The sequence below is a fragment of the Triticum urartu genome, chromosome 6A (assembly GCF_056163025.1).
Source record: "Triticum urartu cultivar PI428250 chromosome 6A, HENAU_Tu73, whole genome shotgun sequence".
NCBI lineage: Eukaryota > Viridiplantae > Streptophyta > Magnoliopsida > Poales > Poaceae > Triticum > Triticum urartu.
Genome location: NC_141878.1, coordinates 402,319,060 through 402,336,566, shown reverse-complemented (window position 1 = coordinate 402,336,566; position 17,507 = coordinate 402,319,060). Strand labels below are relative to the sequence as shown.

The 17,507-nt window shown below is 48.3% G+C and overlaps 2 pseudogenes; both read left to right on the top strand.

The window, feature by feature from the left end:
* The first annotated feature begins 422 nt into the window (after positions 1-422).
* On the top strand, positions 423-2,482 carry LOC147965405 (uncharacterized; annotated as a pseudogene).
* Positions 2,483-4,693: 2,211 nt separating this feature from the next.
* Positions 4,694-5,795, top strand: LOC147965404 (uncharacterized; annotated as a pseudogene).
* The last annotated feature ends 11,712 nt before the right edge of the window (positions 5,796-17,507 follow it).

Sequence of the window (17,507 nt, the reverse complement as noted above, 5' to 3'; positions counted from 1 at the left end):
CACGACTGCCAGCGACGTACCACGGCGGCCGAGGCAGATTCCGACGAGAGCTCCAGAGCGGCCAGTAACCGGCCGGCAACCACCCCTGCTGCATCGAGGTGATCATCGCGGCCTCTTCGCCACCACGACCACAAGGTGTTCGACCTTTTGCCAACAAAGGTGGGACAGTGGAGACGACTTTTTTCTTCCATCACGTCCTTTGTTCATCGGATGATTCGTCGTCAGATGATGACGATCTTGTGGTGGCTGCACTGGTCGTTCACGACCATATTCAACGGCAGCTTCCTCGGTACAGGGGGTCAGTCCCTGGCCGTGCTCCCAACCTGAACCGCAACAGGGAGAGAGGCCATGCCCTGCTCTATGCCGATTACTTTGCCAACACCCCGCTCTTCAAGCCGGATAAATTTCGTTGCCGTTTTCGTATGGAAAGGCATGTGTTCAATCGTATTCGAGAGGGAGTGGTTGCTCATGACCCATACTTCGAGTGCAAGACGGATGCCCTTGGCAAGCTTGGATTCTCCTCCTACCAGAAATGCACCGCGGCCATTCGCATGCTTGCATATGGAATTCCAGGCGATCTGGTGGATGAGTATGTGCGTATGAGTGAGACAACATGTCTCATGTCAATGTACAAGTTTTGCCAGGCTGTGATCGAGGTTTTGGCGCAGAGTACTTGAGGCAGCCAACTGCCGCTGATACAGAGAGATTGTTGGCGACCAACGCAGCTAGAGGCTTTCCAGGTATGCTTGGCAGCATAGATTGTATGCACTGGGAGTGGAAGAACTGTCCATTTGCTTGGCAGGGCCAGTACAAGGGGCATGTTAACGGGTGCACTGTCATATTAGAAGCGGTGGCATCACAAGATCTTTGGATATGTCATTCTTTCTTCGGCATGGCAGGTTCTCACAATGATACCAACGTGCTGCAGCGTTCTCCAGTCTTCACGAGGCTTGCAGAAGGCCACTCCCCACCTGTCAACTTTGAGATCAACGGCCACCATTACAACAAGGGATACTATCTAGCAGATGGTATATATCCTCAGTGGTCAACTTTTGTGAAGACAATCTCGAAACCCCAAGGTGAGAAGAGAAAGATATTTGCCCAAATGCAAGAGAGTGTTAGAATGGATGTGGAACGTGCTTTTGGTGTGCTTCAATCCCGGTGGGGTATCGTTCAAAACCCTGCACTGTCATGGGATGAAAGGAAGCTTTGGGAGGTGATGACTGGTTGTGTGATCATGCACAACATGATCGTCGAGGACGAGCGTGATGAGAGTATGTTCGACCAAGGTTTGATTATCAAGGTGAAAATATTGAGCCCTTGCACCAAGACCCGACCACATTTGAATAGTTTGCCCAATTCCACCGTGAGATGCGTGATTGGCACACTCATGTGAATCTTCAAAATGACTTGGTTGAGCACATGTGGGATCACATTGGCAACCCATTGTATTTGTCCATTTTATATTCAGTCAAGACAATTTCGATTTGGTTGTAAAACTATTTTATTAAAGACAATTTCAATTGGGTTGTAAAACAATTTTAATTTTCAGACAAATATTTGGGTTCGAAACTAGTTTTGATGCAAATTTGGGCATTTTTTGGCCCTGACGGACAGGATGGGGCAAAAGGATGTGGCCGCGTGCTGGGCGCACGGCCACCACATCCCAGGACAGGCCCGGACACGACCCCAAATCCCTACCCAAAGGGACAAAAACCGGACAAAACGGACGTCCGTTTGGGGTCGCGCAGTGCAGTTGGCCTAATAGGAACGGGGGGGGGGTCCTCTTTTCTATTTTTACCTTGTCTCCTCCGCTTCTTATTCTTCCTCTCGAAGCCTTCTGCGACCCGAGCTCCGCCGCGCCTGCCGACCTTCACCAGCTGCCTCATTCGGGAACACAGTGTCGCCCCATCTTTGTCGTAGCTCAGCAGCACCCCTCCACCTTCTGTTGTCGCAGCTAGGTAAACATTGCAGCAATAGATTTAACATCAGTCTTGCGTCTGAATAAACTATGCTTTATCTAGAATGCACGAACAGTTCATCAGTAGCCCGACCACTACCATTAGGTTTAGCAATTATTTTCTTTTTTCAAACTGCCCGTAGATCCAAAATTGTAACAATTTAGTTGACACCTGTTTATGCCACACTTAGCAGAAAACTCTAGCAATCCTCAACTTTAGTTAGCTTGCCTTTGTGTGTTGAGCGGCTTACCCTCATATCATAACTCCCTAGGCATTTAGAAACTACCTCTATTGCTAAGCAAGAGTTGGTTCACCGTTTAAGGCTACTTATCTATTATACTATTTTGTTCCTATCACTGTAGCGACGAGTCATTATTTCTTGAGTAACTCGCTAGTTATATTTCTGCAGCTTTCCGTTGTCTTTAGGCGACTTAATATGTCAAAATCCACTATTTGCAGTTGGGTACCTTCCCAAGTATCTGAGCTCGTCCTTAAAGATTATCAAGATCAAGGTCTTCTAGCGCCTCAAGAAGAAATTGTCCGGCAAGCCGGTCAAGGGGACGATGTTCCTTGACCCGACAAAGGAGAAGTTGTGGTTTTTACTCATCATATCCTTAGAGACTTTACTCCGCCTGGGTCAAAATTCTTTTGGGATTTCTTGAACTATTTCAATCTTCATCCTCAAGACTTGGATCCAAACTCCATATCCAATATCTGCCACTTTCAAATCCTATGCAAAGCATATCTAGAAATAGAACCCATTGTTGCTCTCTTTATGGAATTTTTCTATATGGACCACCAAACTGAGAGTGTAGATGGTACGATATTAGAACACGGCGGAATTTCAATCCAGAGACGACGAGACGGCGGCTTTCCTGCAGTTACCTTACCAAGTCATCCTAAGGGATGGATCAAGACTTTGTTTTATTGCAAGAACACCGCCCCAGCTAATGAGAATCCCTTGCCGGGTTATAGAGAGGACCACCTTCCCATGGACTTGGATCTGCCAAGTAACATTATTTTAGAAGTGCATGCTGAAGCCACCCCAATCTATCCAAAGCTCAGGGCTTTAATAGACAATGGTTTAACAGGGGTTGATCTAACCCGGTATTGGGTTGCATGGAGGATTCTCCCTCTAAGCCGCCGACCCAGCTTAATGTGTGAATACTCAGGTGAGTCAAATGACCCTCGGCGATACAACTCTGATAATTTTACCACTGAGGAAATCAATAAAACTGTAAAAAGTCTGCTCGGAGAGCCTCAAGAGAGCTGCAATAAGATAGGGTTGTTACCGTCTTTCAAGCTTAACCCGGACCCATATGTAAGCATTCCTTTATGTCCGGCTTACAAATCCTTATCTTTGTACTTAGTTTTCGAACCCTTTTTTAATTATGCATCCCGACTGTCTTCTGGAATAGAAAAAAAACTCAGGCAGTCAAGAATAAGACTATGTTGGCTTAGAAGAAGAACAAAACCACTACTGTTACTTAGGGATGAAAACAGAGCAGAAATGGACGAAACTGAGTGCTATCATATTTGTTTTCACATTTTTTGCAGAAGCGGAAACGAATACAGAAACCCCGGAAATGAATACGGAAACAGATACTACCGGAAACGGACACGGGGCGAATACAAAGCAGACACGGAAACAAAAATAGGCATCGATCGGAACTTCAAAAACCCCTTGAATCATAGAGAAATACACACAAAACAAACAAATTTAATGAGTTGTTCACACCACTACAAAATAAGAGCAACTTAGCAAAGTATTGTAGTAGTACCAGACAATTGCGTATATGGTCAAGCTGAGTACATGTGTTGTAGTAGCAGTTGGGCCTTAGATCCATTCTACTAATTGTGTCATTGTGTTCTCTTTAGTGGTCGGGCTACAAAGTAGCTATAGGTCTATTGTAATAACAGAAATTCCATATTCACGGAAACGGAAAGTTCCGTTTCCATGCAAGTTCCACCGGAAAACACTACTCCGTTTTTGTTTCCGTTTCCGCATAAAAAATTCCATTTCCACTTCCATTTTGCAAATTTCCATTTCCGTTTTCATATTTCCTCTCCATTTCCATTTTTCCTCCGGAAAAACGGAAAGTTTCCACTCCATTTTCATCCGAGCCGGCTGTCGTGGGCGAGTCAGCAGAAGTTGATGGCCAATCAGAGGTAGAACTCGATTCCCTTGGCCGCTTCTTTATGGAACTAGATGATGCCTCTTGTTCTCGGGATGAGGTGGAAACAAGCCGGGTGGATGATGCTGAGGTAATGTCTATCTCTTCCGGCTCAGACTCCTTGCCTCCAAAGAATATAAGGCAGGTCGTCCAGAAAGTATGCTTTTCTCATCCAGATGCTCATTTAGACCCGTACTTTATTTTGAAGAAAATGCAGCATGACTCAAGGCGCCAAACTCAGAGTGGTGGCTCTGGAGATCTGGTGGTCGGGTTAACTCATGAATCCTCCACTCGCAAACGACGTAACGAGGGGCCACACAACCTAACTCCCTCTTTGCCTAAAGCCGGCCTTATCAGGAAACCACTTAACCCGTCTGATCCCAATTATCAGGAGTCACCCCCATCTTCAGGAGACTCATCTTCTACACAGCTGTCATCCTTGGTTATAAACCCTGGGTAAGTAACTGTAATTACTATTTGATGGCTTAATTTATTATTATGCATCTTTGAATATATCAACTTGATCACAGGACCAAGGCCAAGAGTAATAAGAGGAAAATGGGTGAGTCTCCAACAAACCCAGATATCCCTGAGTCAGAGGACCAGGTATTGGTGACCCCTGAAGCCAACATTGAGAACCCTGAAGATCATTGCAACGATCAGGGTGACCCGCCCCGCAGACTGAAGCCACGGCCTCTGAGGCCATAAATGTTGATGCTAACCCAGCGGACAATCTTAACCCGTTGAGTCCTATTCTTGCCTCAAGCCCTATCAAGGCGACTGAAGCAACTCCCCCTCATGAGAAAAATGATGAAGACATTGATATTATTGGGGCGAGTCATAAAACACCAGAACTTTACAACATTCTCACTAAGCACACACCCAAGGATGAGACACCCTTGCTGGAAAAGGGTAAGGCAAAACTTGAACTTCCTAATTATGAAGAGTTCAGCGCAGAAGAGCTGCATGTGGGCTACCTAAGCCGCCTTTCAACAAGTTGTGAAATGGAAGCCGACTTAGTGAGCATGATGAAACAGAAATACGAGGTATGGATAAACATGACCCCTTTCAGCTTTATACATATATGCCCACGTAGCCCCCAAGTCTTGAACATAGGAAGACTTTGAGTATGTATAATACTTTCATTAAAATCAGATAATATTGTCATGTAGCCCCCTAAGGGCCGGGTTATCACGCAAATGATAAGCCGGTTCTTTAGAAAACTCCTTAATAAAAGAAAATGCCATGCAGCCCCCAAGGGCCGGCTCAAAATTCTGAGATGAACTGGGTCTTCTTATATTGTTTACGATAGAAAAATGGCATGCATTAGCCCCCAAGCGCAAATTATATTGCTTGCAATCTGCTTGGGACTTCTCCATTTATCTTGATCTGATAAAGCCCCCATGCAACAAAATTAATACTACTGTCGGCTTACATTAATATGTATGAATTGCATTATCTCTTCATTATGCAGGAGGCTTTAAGCATCGCCGAATCAAACTTGACCGTCTTAAAAAAGGATGTGGAAACTAAACAAGCCCAGCAGACCAAAGCAGAATCAAGCCTGCAATCCTCCTTGAAAGAGCTGGAAAAAATCAAGGCGGACTTTGAGACGGAAAAAGAGTCTTTTGAGACAGAGAAAAACGCCTTCATCCAATGAGCCGAAGCTGCCTTGAAGCAATTGGCTCCAGTCGCGAAAGAACTGGCCGGGTTGAAGCAATATATAACCCAAATGGCACAGGACATATTTGGTAAGCCATCCATCAACCTTTGAAAGAGAACACTAACTCGCCTAGTGCCATATGCATAAGTAATAACTCTTCTGGCGACTCATACGTTTCAACTTTCGATGCAGGTGATAGAACGCACAACTTTCCAGACAACATCATGAAGTTGAAAGCAGTATACTCACTTATAGAGCTATTGTATACTGGAAGCATGCAAACTTTAAAGGCCATAATGGGCAAAAAGGACTTGCCCAAATTTATAAAAGATGCTTTAAAGAAGTTGCCCACTATTCCCAAGCAGGTAGAGGAACTAAAGAGATCAGTCGGCCGTTCTGGAGCAACAACTGCCCTATGTCGGGCAAAGGCTTATTTCCAAAACTAGGGCTATCAGAGATGGCTAGCGGGTTCCCTAAATATAAGGATGATGGTACTCCTTTTTCTCAAGCTGATTTTGAGCATTGTGTGAAGCAGTTGTGAGTACTAGCGAGTCAGCTTGTTGCCGGCATGGAACTGAAGAAGTACAAATGGCTTATGAAAACAATAACATGTGTATCCTGCCGCCAACACTGATTTATTGTGACTTAACTCCAAAACGGTGTAAGCATCTCTTTGCCCCTGATGTTGACCCGTCTCCAATCTTGAACGAGAAAGCTGTCTTCTAGGATTTAACAGATATCAATTGGAACCTGGACCACTATTGGGGTACACAAACAGGGGTGTGTGTTTCCCCTGACTTGTGCAAGAACGAAAAACCTCCACCCTGGCAGCCAGATCTTGATAAAGTAATAGCTACCTCAACACACAAAGCATGGCCAGGCCAGAGAAGCCGCTCTTTGTAAGGTCAAGGAGCGGATCAAGAAGACCAAGTCAACGTACTATACAACAGAGAACCACCTTGGGAAGGAATCCCTTGCTGGGCAGGAGATCCCGGCCAGGTCGAGGCCGCCCCCTAGGACAAGTCCAAGATTGCCCCGGAAGGCTTGCCGAGTCCGCCAAAGGTAGGAACTCCCGCCAAGGCACCACCACTCTACCGCTCCACCACACAACGACGCAAATCACTTATCAGTGCGGTGTCGAGCCTCCAGATGATTAAGTGGCTTCCACTAAGCACGTGGCGGCCCGTCGGAGGACAAATCACACCCATTTGACACTCATCAAGAGGCATGTCGAGAAAATAAACAGAAGATGGCTAAGCGGCACGGCAGGCTTCCCGGGCTTCACCCTCAGCACAACACCTAGTAGTGCATTCAATGCACTTTGTCCTAACTGCCATAGTTAGGTGTGATAGCATTGTTAGCTATCTAATCACTGGATAAAGACTTTGTTGCCATTGTGGTTATCCCTTAGCTTTAAAATGAGGTCCAAGGCAACCTAGAGAAGGATTCGGACCCTTGCACACTTGTACGCGTGTAGCTGTTCTCCCCGAGGCCACCTTGCCAGGTTTGAGCATTGTGTGTTCCTGTGTTCCTCCATTCAATCAACCAAAGCAGGAGTAGGATTTTATGCCTCACGGTGGCCCGGACCTAGGTAAATCCCACCAGTGTCATCATCGTCATGCTGCCTCATGGCTTCCGCTCTTTGTGCAATGTGATCTCCCGCTTTGCCGAACCACAAAGGGTCTCATGGCCCCATAGGTGATCGTGTCCTCCCACGGTATCTTTGGCACGCCAGGTAGGGGGAGTCGCTTGCGTGAACCCGAAGTTGTGAACAGCGCGTCCATCACCATCATCATCTTCATCCTCATCCTCTTTGTCCATGGCTTCAAAGAAAAGGAATAGTGCTATTATCTAGTCTCGTCCCTCCCAAACCCTATCGCTCATCCCCGCCGCTGCGGCGGCGACGGCTGGGATGAGGGGCGGCGGTGATACGGTTGCCTTGGGTGGCGTGGATAGCGTGGCCACCATGCTACCCCATGGCCAGAAGAAGGAGCGAGATGTGCGGCGGCATCGCCCTCCTCGTGGTCTTCTGTCAAAGCATATGCGATCCCAAAAGGTGTCGCTTGGGCGAGAAGACAAGAAAACGGTGCGAAATTGGCATCCCCTCCCTCCTCGCTCACCAATGATCAGGTCGCGTGATGGTGAGGCCGCCAGCGTCGATGAGCCCGCATGGAGCTTGGTTCTGCATTTATCCCGCCAAGGGTAAATCCTGAGTTGAGCGCTGGAGCGAATCCGTTGGTTGGCGCTCCCGACGAGCGAACCTCGACAAGGCCTTCTGCGCTAACGTGCCCTTCACGCTAGCCACGGTGAGACCATTGGAATTAGAGGAAAAGGGGGTGGGGCCGATTCTCTTCGTTTCCCACCATATGACATTAGTTGAAAACGTTTTCGTTGACTCCCCCAGCTTGTGCCGGGGCTGGGTGCGTAACTAATGGACTGCCTAGTCCCTCCCTCATGCTCCTTCCCATTTTTTTATCTTTGTAGAATGAAAATGGTCGTGCGAGCACAAGTCTCCCCAAGAGGCACGTATAGGAAGGGCAACCACGGGTGGAAGAGGAGATGTTATGCGTAGTCAAATATACACCCCGACAAGATGGAGCATAGACAAAAGCTAAGTTGGCATGCTTGTTAACTTTTCTCCAAACTTGCACTTGCACATCCCTCGGAAAACCAAGATTTCGTATGGCAAGCCCCTCGTACGATGGAACCTTACTGTATTTGTCTGTGCCCTCGCTTTGTTTCGAGCCTGGTCAACAAAGAGGGTGGCAGCGTCAAGGACTATTAAGGAAAAACTCACCGGCAGTGTACCCTTGCCAGCTGAATGCTAAGGACCCATTCCTCAAAGAAATCGTGGCAGTATGCTGTTAGTAGGCAACCAAAATACACAAGGTAAACTAACCATACCAATATCAATGGGTAAATACAAGAGGGATGGCGTGCATTAGCATAATAAACATCAATTCGACAAGCACCAAAGCAAGAACAGTACGGAGACTAAAGACATGATACATGTTGTGTCTTATTACAGGGCACCACGGCAAGAACAATGGCTCAAGGCTAGGCCCGACGACCTCCGGGAACCCTTGGGACTGGGAGAACCTTGTCGGCGAGGGGGGGGGGAGCCTTCGCCGCAGCGGAAGAAGTGTCGGCACCTGACAATAGTTTCTTGAAACCATCATCAAGATTGAGGTCAGGGTGGAAGAAGGCGAGGTTGCTCAGAACCAAGAAGAGAGCATCGCGAGCAAGCTTCCAGGACTCATCGGCGAAGCAGGCGGCCCTGTCTTCCTCGTACATATTCAGCCCTTTGATCAAGCCTTCAAAGAAAAGCCTAATCTTGACACTTGGGACTTCGTGCTTACCAACGGAGAAGGCCGAACTCTTCATGTTCATCTTCGAGATCTGGGCAGTGAGGTGTTCAGCTATATCTACCATGCTCTTGATCCAGAGGTCACGCTGCTGGATTTGGTTTTCAAGCTTCTCTTTTGCGTCCTTCTGGAGAGCCCTAGCCTTGGTCAGATCTGTCGTTAGCAACCTTTCACGGCAACCAGCAGACTCAATTTCCTTCTCGAAGGAGCCAAGTCTTGCCTTCATATCAGAGATGGCTCTGTTGGTGGTTTCAAGGTTCTGGCTCTTGGAGGAAAGCTGCGATTGTTCCTCCTTTAGGATGGTCTCTGCTTTTTGTGCTTCTTCCTGGAGAGCCACGATCTCCTTGTTGCTCCTAGCAAGGTCCTCCATCAACTTTCTCACTTGATGTTCAAGATTAGTCTTGGTGGCAGATGCAGCAGCTAGCTCATCGGTAACATTCTTCAATTGGGTTGAGGATTCAAGGGTAAGGGCACTGAGAGCGGCCTTGTGGCTGTCCTCCAAGTCCTTGGTGCGCTGTTGAACAAGGGCCTCCAGTTCTTCATCATTGCCACAGAGGGTGGCCTCGAGGTTTCCTTCCCAAGTGGAGATGTCCTTCTCCTTGGCGTTTAGAAGCGCTTCGCGCTCTGCCAAGCAGACCTCTTGGGCAGCGATATCTTATTTGCCCATGGTCAGCACCTCCTCTTGTTGCATGATGGAGTGGGACTGCTTCTTATACCACTCATGCAGCTCATTGGCCTTATCCGCCAGCTTCTTGCCCATAAGATCAACACAATCACGCTGCTCCTTGACTGCATGCACCTTGAGATTGTACCTATGTTGTTCATCTGTGAGCCCTACCACCATGGATTCTAGGAAAGCCAAATCTTTGGCGCCATCAGCAGAGTCACCAGTTTCTTCAACTCTCTGAGACAGCAGCACAAGTATGTGTTTGATTTCTTCATCAAAGTCTGTGTCAGCTGATACAGATGAGCTTGAAGCAGCGGTCCCAGGTTGAGCAAGGATTAGCGCCAACTTGCCTGGGGAAGAAAGTGGAGCTATGCCCAAAGGGTAGTTTGGAGGCAAGGGCCCCATTGATTGGAGAGGGATTTCTCCTCAATGACTACGTCTGGGCCAGATGCGCTGCCGGGGATTTTCTCTGTCTCTTCAGGGGATTCTTGTATACCCCCGATAGTCTGTTCCTGGCCTTCTGTGGCAGCGATCCTGGCGGCCTCCTCAGCAGCATCTTTCGAATGCTGGCCACCTCCTCCAAAAGCTCCGGTTCTTTAGCTGTTGGGGCTACAAACAAAAACAATAGATGATCATAATAAGATACCAGATATTGCTAAGTCAAAGACCAGGAAGCAAAGAAATTCAAGTAAGAAGAGACAAGGGCAGGTGGATTACCGGGTGGTGCTTGTTGTGGGGGAGCATCCCCCTCCCTGACAACATCAATTGTCGGCATGTGGTCCATGTCCACCCCCTTGGTGCATGTGACCTCGGCACGAGCAGACCCCTCGGTGGAGGCCCTTGCCGGTGATTCTCCTACTTGGACTTTGGTTGGTGTGGGCCCGTCCTGGTGGACCCCACCCTGCTGGATCTCCTCTTCTCCCTCAGAGGGGGATGAAGCATGTTCCTTCGCATCTCTCCGGGTGGGCGAAACCTGCCCCATGCCTTCGCGCCGGGGGCTGGGCACGGGATCCCCCATCCTATCCCCCGCCAGACCCGTGCTCGTCGAAGACCCCAGCGTTGCCGCGTGCTTGGTATATTTGGCCCACTGGATGAGGGGTTGTTCGTCTCTGCCAAGTCAACAAAACAAGATTGAATCAAAAACTATCAAGTGAATAGTGCCTCAACAAGAAGCTCAGTTGTTCTCCTTACTCTGGGTCCACGACCATGGAGCTGAGCTGGTACGCTGTAGGTGGTGGGGTTGCCCTGCCCCTCTTCGGAGTTGGTGGAGCGGAGCTTCCTGGCAGCTTTGAGCTTGTTAGTGGGGCCGAGTTCCCTGGTGGGATCAAGCTTTGTGAAGAAGCTGGGTTGGACTAGGGGCTAGGATCAACCCCGATGACAGCATGTCGCTTGGCGGGTGGAGTCTTGGCCTCTGATAGGCGAGTGGATTGGCCCCGTTCCTCCTCTGGCTTGTTACACCTAGAGGTGGTCTTCTTCACCCTCTTTGTGACCGTCAAGAAGGCAGGGGCCGCTGTTCCCCGGCTGGCCCGCTTGCGAGGACGTTGATCTGGATCTGGCCCTAGGGCTTGAGGTCCCACCGTGAGCCATTCCTCCTCCGCCTCGAGCTGCTTTGCCTCCTCAGCTCCGCCTTCCTCTTGGACCTCTACTACTATGACATGATGGATTCTCGTCCTGGCAGGGTCAAGCCCGGGAGCCTCCTTCATGTAATGTTCCTCACTCCCTTCGTCAGAAGAACCTTCACCTTCAGCATCCTCCTCCTCTCCCAGCCTTGAGTGCTCCGTCCTCTGAAATCCGCTTTGTGATGAATGCTTCCTCTGCTGGGGAGGTGCGCTTGACAAGATCATTCTCCACCCTGGAACCCCTTTCTTCCAAGCCGGAGACCCACTCTATTTCTGCATCTAGTCCAGGCAATTGCCAATCAGCCGCAACTCCGTAGGCTTTGTAATCGGGCATCCATTTCAGAATCTGGTCCCGAGCAGAGTTGAGATGCAGTGGGAGAACCCTTGCTGGCAGATGGAATGGCCCCAGGCTGCCGAAAAGTTGTTCGTATAGCCAGACGTGGCCATATAGCGACAAGTTGTTGACGGGGCATGGGTAAAGGCGCATCCTGTCGGCATAATTCCCATATTCCGAGGCAAATCTATCCCTCTTCTGAAGTGGTGCAATGCAGCGCCGGAGGAAGTCAAACCCCACATGCTCAACAATTAGTCCAGCAGCTTTGAGGCGAGCAATCCTATTCAGTGCAGGGCGGAGCCTGTCATCAGTGAGGCCCAACTTACTCCAGTCGCTGCCGTGTATGACGCATTTAGTCTACGCTGCGCAGAACTCCAGAGCATCCTTCTCTTGAATCTAACACTAATCCGCCCTCCATTCCTCCCATCTGTTGCGCTGCTGGCTGGGGAGATAATACCATTCATCCTTCTTTCCCTGGTGAATCCAGCTTATCTGTCCCGAGCGGTGAGATTTGTCTTCAACCCGTGGGACAAAGAAGTGCCTGAACAGGTCCATGTTGGGGGCGACTCCAACAAAGTTCTTCTATAGATGGGCGAAGATTGCCACACACGCCATTGCATTGGGCGTTAAGTCCAGAAGGTGAAATCCATACACCGTCATCATGGCAGCAAAGAAATCAGAAAAGGGGGAGGTGAGGCCACACAGGGATTACACGTAGAAGAAGTGGTACGAATCCGATGTTACCTTAGCCCCCTCCGACAATACTATGGGCGCCCGATGCCCTTTCGGAACTTCCCTTCCCCACATATATGCATACTTCACGATCAAGGTGTTACCATCCAAGTTCGACGGGAAGAAGACCACGTCTTCCTATCACTTCATGTCCAGCTCCTCCACCCTTTTCTTCCTCCCCTCCGACGCGGCCTCTTTTCACGGTGGTCGCCCGCTTCCCCTTCATGGTTCCCGTCTTTCGTCCCATATCTTGGGCTCACGGAATGAGCAAAGGATCTAGCAGAGCTTTAGGGGGGTGTTGGTGATGGGAGTAGTTGCTTGGCTTGAGGAAGAAGATGAAGGGAGGAGAGACAGATGCGAATGAGCAGCGCCCCTTCACATTGCCTTTTTCTTGGGAACAGGAGTGGGGGGCTGGCTCTTCACTATCTCTCCTTAGAAACTTACCGTTTTTGCAGATGCATTACCCATTAACTGCTACTGTTCCACAACCCCATGACCTGCAGTAATAACATGGAGCGGACGTTGGATTGACTAGTCGTCATAACAACCGCTGCATGTGCAGCACTTCTTCGACGTGTGTCCGTGCACTGTTTGGGGCCTAACCCAACGTGCCCAGCGACACGTATGGCTCAGGTCCGGTGGCTTCTGTTCAGGGTACACAAACATGGGTGTGTGTTTCCCGTGACTTCTGCATCGACAAAAAACCTCCACCCTAGTAGCCAGAGCTTGACGAAGGAATGACTACCTTAACACACAAAGCAAGGCCAGGCCAGAGAATCTGCTCTTTATAAGGTCAAGGAGCAGATCAAGAAGACCAAGTCAACGTACTATATAGCGGAGAACAACCTTGGGAAGGTATCCCTTGTCGGGCAAGAGAGCCCGGCCGGGTCGAGGCCGGCCCCAAGGACAAGTCGAAGATTGCCTCGGTAGGCTTGCCGGTCCGCCAAAGGCAGGAACTCCCGGCAAGGCGCCACCACTCCACCGCAAAGTGACGCAAATCACTTATTAGTATGGTGTGGAGCCTCCAGATGATTAAGTGGCTTCCACTAAGCACGTGGCGGCCCATTGGAGGACAGATCACACCCATTTGACAGTCGTCCAGAGGCGTGTCGAGCAAATAAGAAGAAGATGGTTAAGCACAGTAGGATTGACGGGCTTCACCCTCAGCATGACACCTAGCATTGCATTTAATGCACTTTGTCCTAACTGCCATAGTTAGGTATGATAGCATTGTCAGATATCTAATCACTGGATAAAGACTATTTTTCCACTGTGGTTACCCCTTACCTATAAAAGAAGGTCCAAGGCAACCTAGAGAAGGATTCAGACCCTTGCACACGTGTATGCGCATAGTTGCTCTTCCCGAGGCCACCTTTCCGGGTTTGAGCGATGTGTGCTCCTGTGTTCCTCCATTCAATCCACCAAAGCAGGAGTAGGGTTTTATGCCTCACAGTGGCCTGAACCTGGGTAAAAATCACCAGTGTCATCCCGTCGCGCTGCCTCATGGCTTCTGCTCTTTGTGCAACGTGATCTACCCATTTGCCGAACCACAAAGGGGCTCATGGCCCCACAGGTGATTGAGTCCTCCCACAACAACCACCTTCAGATCGAAAAAACAGAAGAGGCGGCGCCGGATAACCCGGAAGCTTCAACCGCGGGTGGTCATCAGGGTGCTAACTGCATCGCCCAAGATGTGATTCTATCCCAATCACGTGATGAACTCATGATTGGGGCACAACTGCATTTTGAGCGCATAGCAAGGTGGATATCATTACAACATACCATGTACTGAATAGATGAGAGTACAAGATAAAGGCTTACACTCGCCACAAGCGACAAACGAATACAATAGTTCATCAATACATAACAATCATCATATAGAAGAGCATGATCCGTCTATGGATGAAATCAAACGAAAAATAAGAACGACATCCACCCTGCTAATCCCGGGTTCCCCGACCTGGAGCCTCTCCCTTGATCGAAGAAGAACTCCAAAAGCAATCAAGCATCGCTCTCACGTCGGGTCATCACATTACCTGTACCTGCAACTGTTGTTGTAGTAATCTGTGAGCCACGAGGACTCAGCAATCCCATTACCATGGGTATCAAGACTAGCAAAGCTTAATGGGTATGGAATGGATAAGTGGTGAGGTTGCAGCAAGCGACTAAGCACAATAGGATGGGAAACTACGCAACGGTCACCAACTAGTAATGATCAAGAAGTGATCCTGAACTACTTACATTCAAACATTACCCAACTGTGTTCTCTTCCCGAACTTCGTTGAAAAGAGACAATCACGGTTACACACACGGTTGGTGTATTTCAATCCGAATCTGGTGTCAAGTTCTCAACAACCGGATATTGAAAACTCCCATCTGCCACATAACTGCGGGCACGGCTCTAAAAATTTAAACCCTTCAGGGTGTCCCAACTTAGCCCATGACAAGCTCATGATCCGCAGAGACAATCCTCCATCGTGGGACCCTCCGATCAGACTCGGAATCCCAGTGCACAAGACATTTCGACAATGGTAAAACAAGTCCATCAAGACCTCCCGACGTGCCGACACCCTAATAGTAGCCACGCGTATCTCGTCTCAGGCCACGACGGATGAGCTAAGCTTACTGTTGGGCCTTGCTGGAAGAGTTTTACTCAAAGCGAACTGTCAAGAGGGGCCCATAAACCCTCGTCGTGTTAGGGACACAAAATCAAGGAACATAACACTGGTATGATGGAAACTAGGGCGGCAAGAGTGGAACAAAGCACCAGGCATAAGGCCGAGCCTTCCACCCTTTAACAAGTATATAGATGCATTAATTAAATAAGAGATATTGTGATATCCCACGATATCCATGTCCCAACATGGAAGTACCTGCAACTGCACCTGCAACTAGTAATGCTATAAGAGGGGCTGAGCAGAGCGGTAACATAGCTAAACAATGGTTTGCTAGGATGGTGGAAAATATTAAAGGTTGTTTCATGGCATATTGGGAGGCTTGATACTCAAGTGGTAGGTAGTGCAACATAGCGATAGCATCGACACAACTAGCATAGAAAAGATAGTAGTGAGATCCAAGGTGACGGTCATCTTGCCTGAAATCCCGCTAGGAAGAAGATTGAGTCCATGAAGTAGACAAACCAACATAGTAGAACGGATCCTCACAATCACAATGTATCCAGAACTCTCAAGAAGAAGAACAACCGGAAAGAAGCAAACACCATGGTAAACAACCATCACATAAACATGACATAATGCACAAGCAAGTATAATGCATGTCCGGTTTAATGAGGCATGGCATGGAAAAGTGCAACAAACAATACTACAAATTAAGTGGAGCTCAATATGCAACGACTTGCATATTGACGAAATACCACATTCAAGTATTTAGTTCACTCTCGTTTAAGCTACTCCACAATATTAAATGTTGGTTAACATGTCAAGAGGTGAAGCATATATAAAACTACCTATCTAGGCAGTTTAAATGAGGCCGGAAACAACACACAACAATTCCGGAAAATCCCCATATGCATATTTCAAATTTGGTACTTTTCTGCCTAAAACCATATTTTATTGTTGTTAAACAGGAAAATAAAGTGCAACATGTTAATCTATGCATTTTTCTAAGCAAGTTACATATATAATTTATTTAATTCGAAGCTACAGTTATTTAGTTATGAAATAAACCATTTTAGCATGTTATTTATGCAAAACAAATGCAAGAAGCAATTTAAATATTTTAAACATAGGTGAAGGTTGCATATTGTGAAACTAGATAAAGTTCTAAGCATTTTTCATATATAAAGTTTTTACATATGATGCATAGTTCATGAGTTATTATATGCGTGAAACATAGGGGGGTTTTCTACAAAGTTGAAAAATAGGCTTTCTCTAGATAATTGGTAAATTCGCAGCGACTAAGAAAACAGGACATGGGCCAAAACTCGCTACGGGCAGAAGTAGTGGTAGGCTACACAGGGGGTGGTAGAGTGCTCACCATGGGCTACTGGGCCCGGTCGGTGGGGGGGGCAGGCTGGGCCTGGCGCTGAGCTGGGCTGGAGAGGTCCACGCGTCAGCAGGGTCATCGACCGTAGCGGTCATCTACCGTAGCGGTCAACGCCTGCATGGCTGTGGCCCGTTCGAACGAAGCAGGGGGTCGAGGAGAACACATGCTCCTGGCGGCACTGGGAGCTCCGGCAGGGACGCAGGAGGCCGGGAGCAGGATCAGAGCGGACGGATCTTGCGGGGACACTAAGAAGATGACAAGAGACAAAGAGGTTACGGGAAGATGCAAGGGTCAATGAGAAGGAAACTAAGATGAAGAGAAGAGGGGAGCAACAAGAGGAGTACTGCTGGTTCGGTCGGCCGGTGGCAGGACGGACGAGGTGCCATCGGGGTCACAGAGGAAGGCGTGGAGGCACGGTTCGAGCAAGCTCGGGCGCAGCTGGACTCGGCTCCTGAAACATCTCCAACGTATCTATAATTCTTGATAGTTCCATGCTGTTTTATTATCAATCTTGAATGTTTTATAATAATTTTATAGTCATTTTATATCATTTTTTGGTACTAACCTATTGACATAGTGCCAAGTGCCTGTTGCTCTTTTTTCCTTTATTTTTACATCGCAGAAAATCAATATCAAACGGAGTCCAAATGCCACAAAACTTTACAGAGATTTTTTATGGACCAGATGGAAGATATTGGGCCTTGGTTGCACCTGAGGGGAATGCCGAGGAGGGGACAACCCATCAGGGCGCTAGGACGCCTAGGCGCGCCTTGGTGGGTTGTGCCCACCTCGGGTGCCCCCCGGACCGCCTCTTTGCTCTATAAATACCCCAATATTCCAAAAACCCTAGGGGGGTCGACGAAATATTCATCCAGCTGCCGTAGAGTCCAGAACCACTAGATCCAATTTAGACACCATCACGGAGGGGTTCACCACTTCCATTAGTGCCTCTCGGATGATGCGTGAGTAGTTCTTTGTAGACCTTCG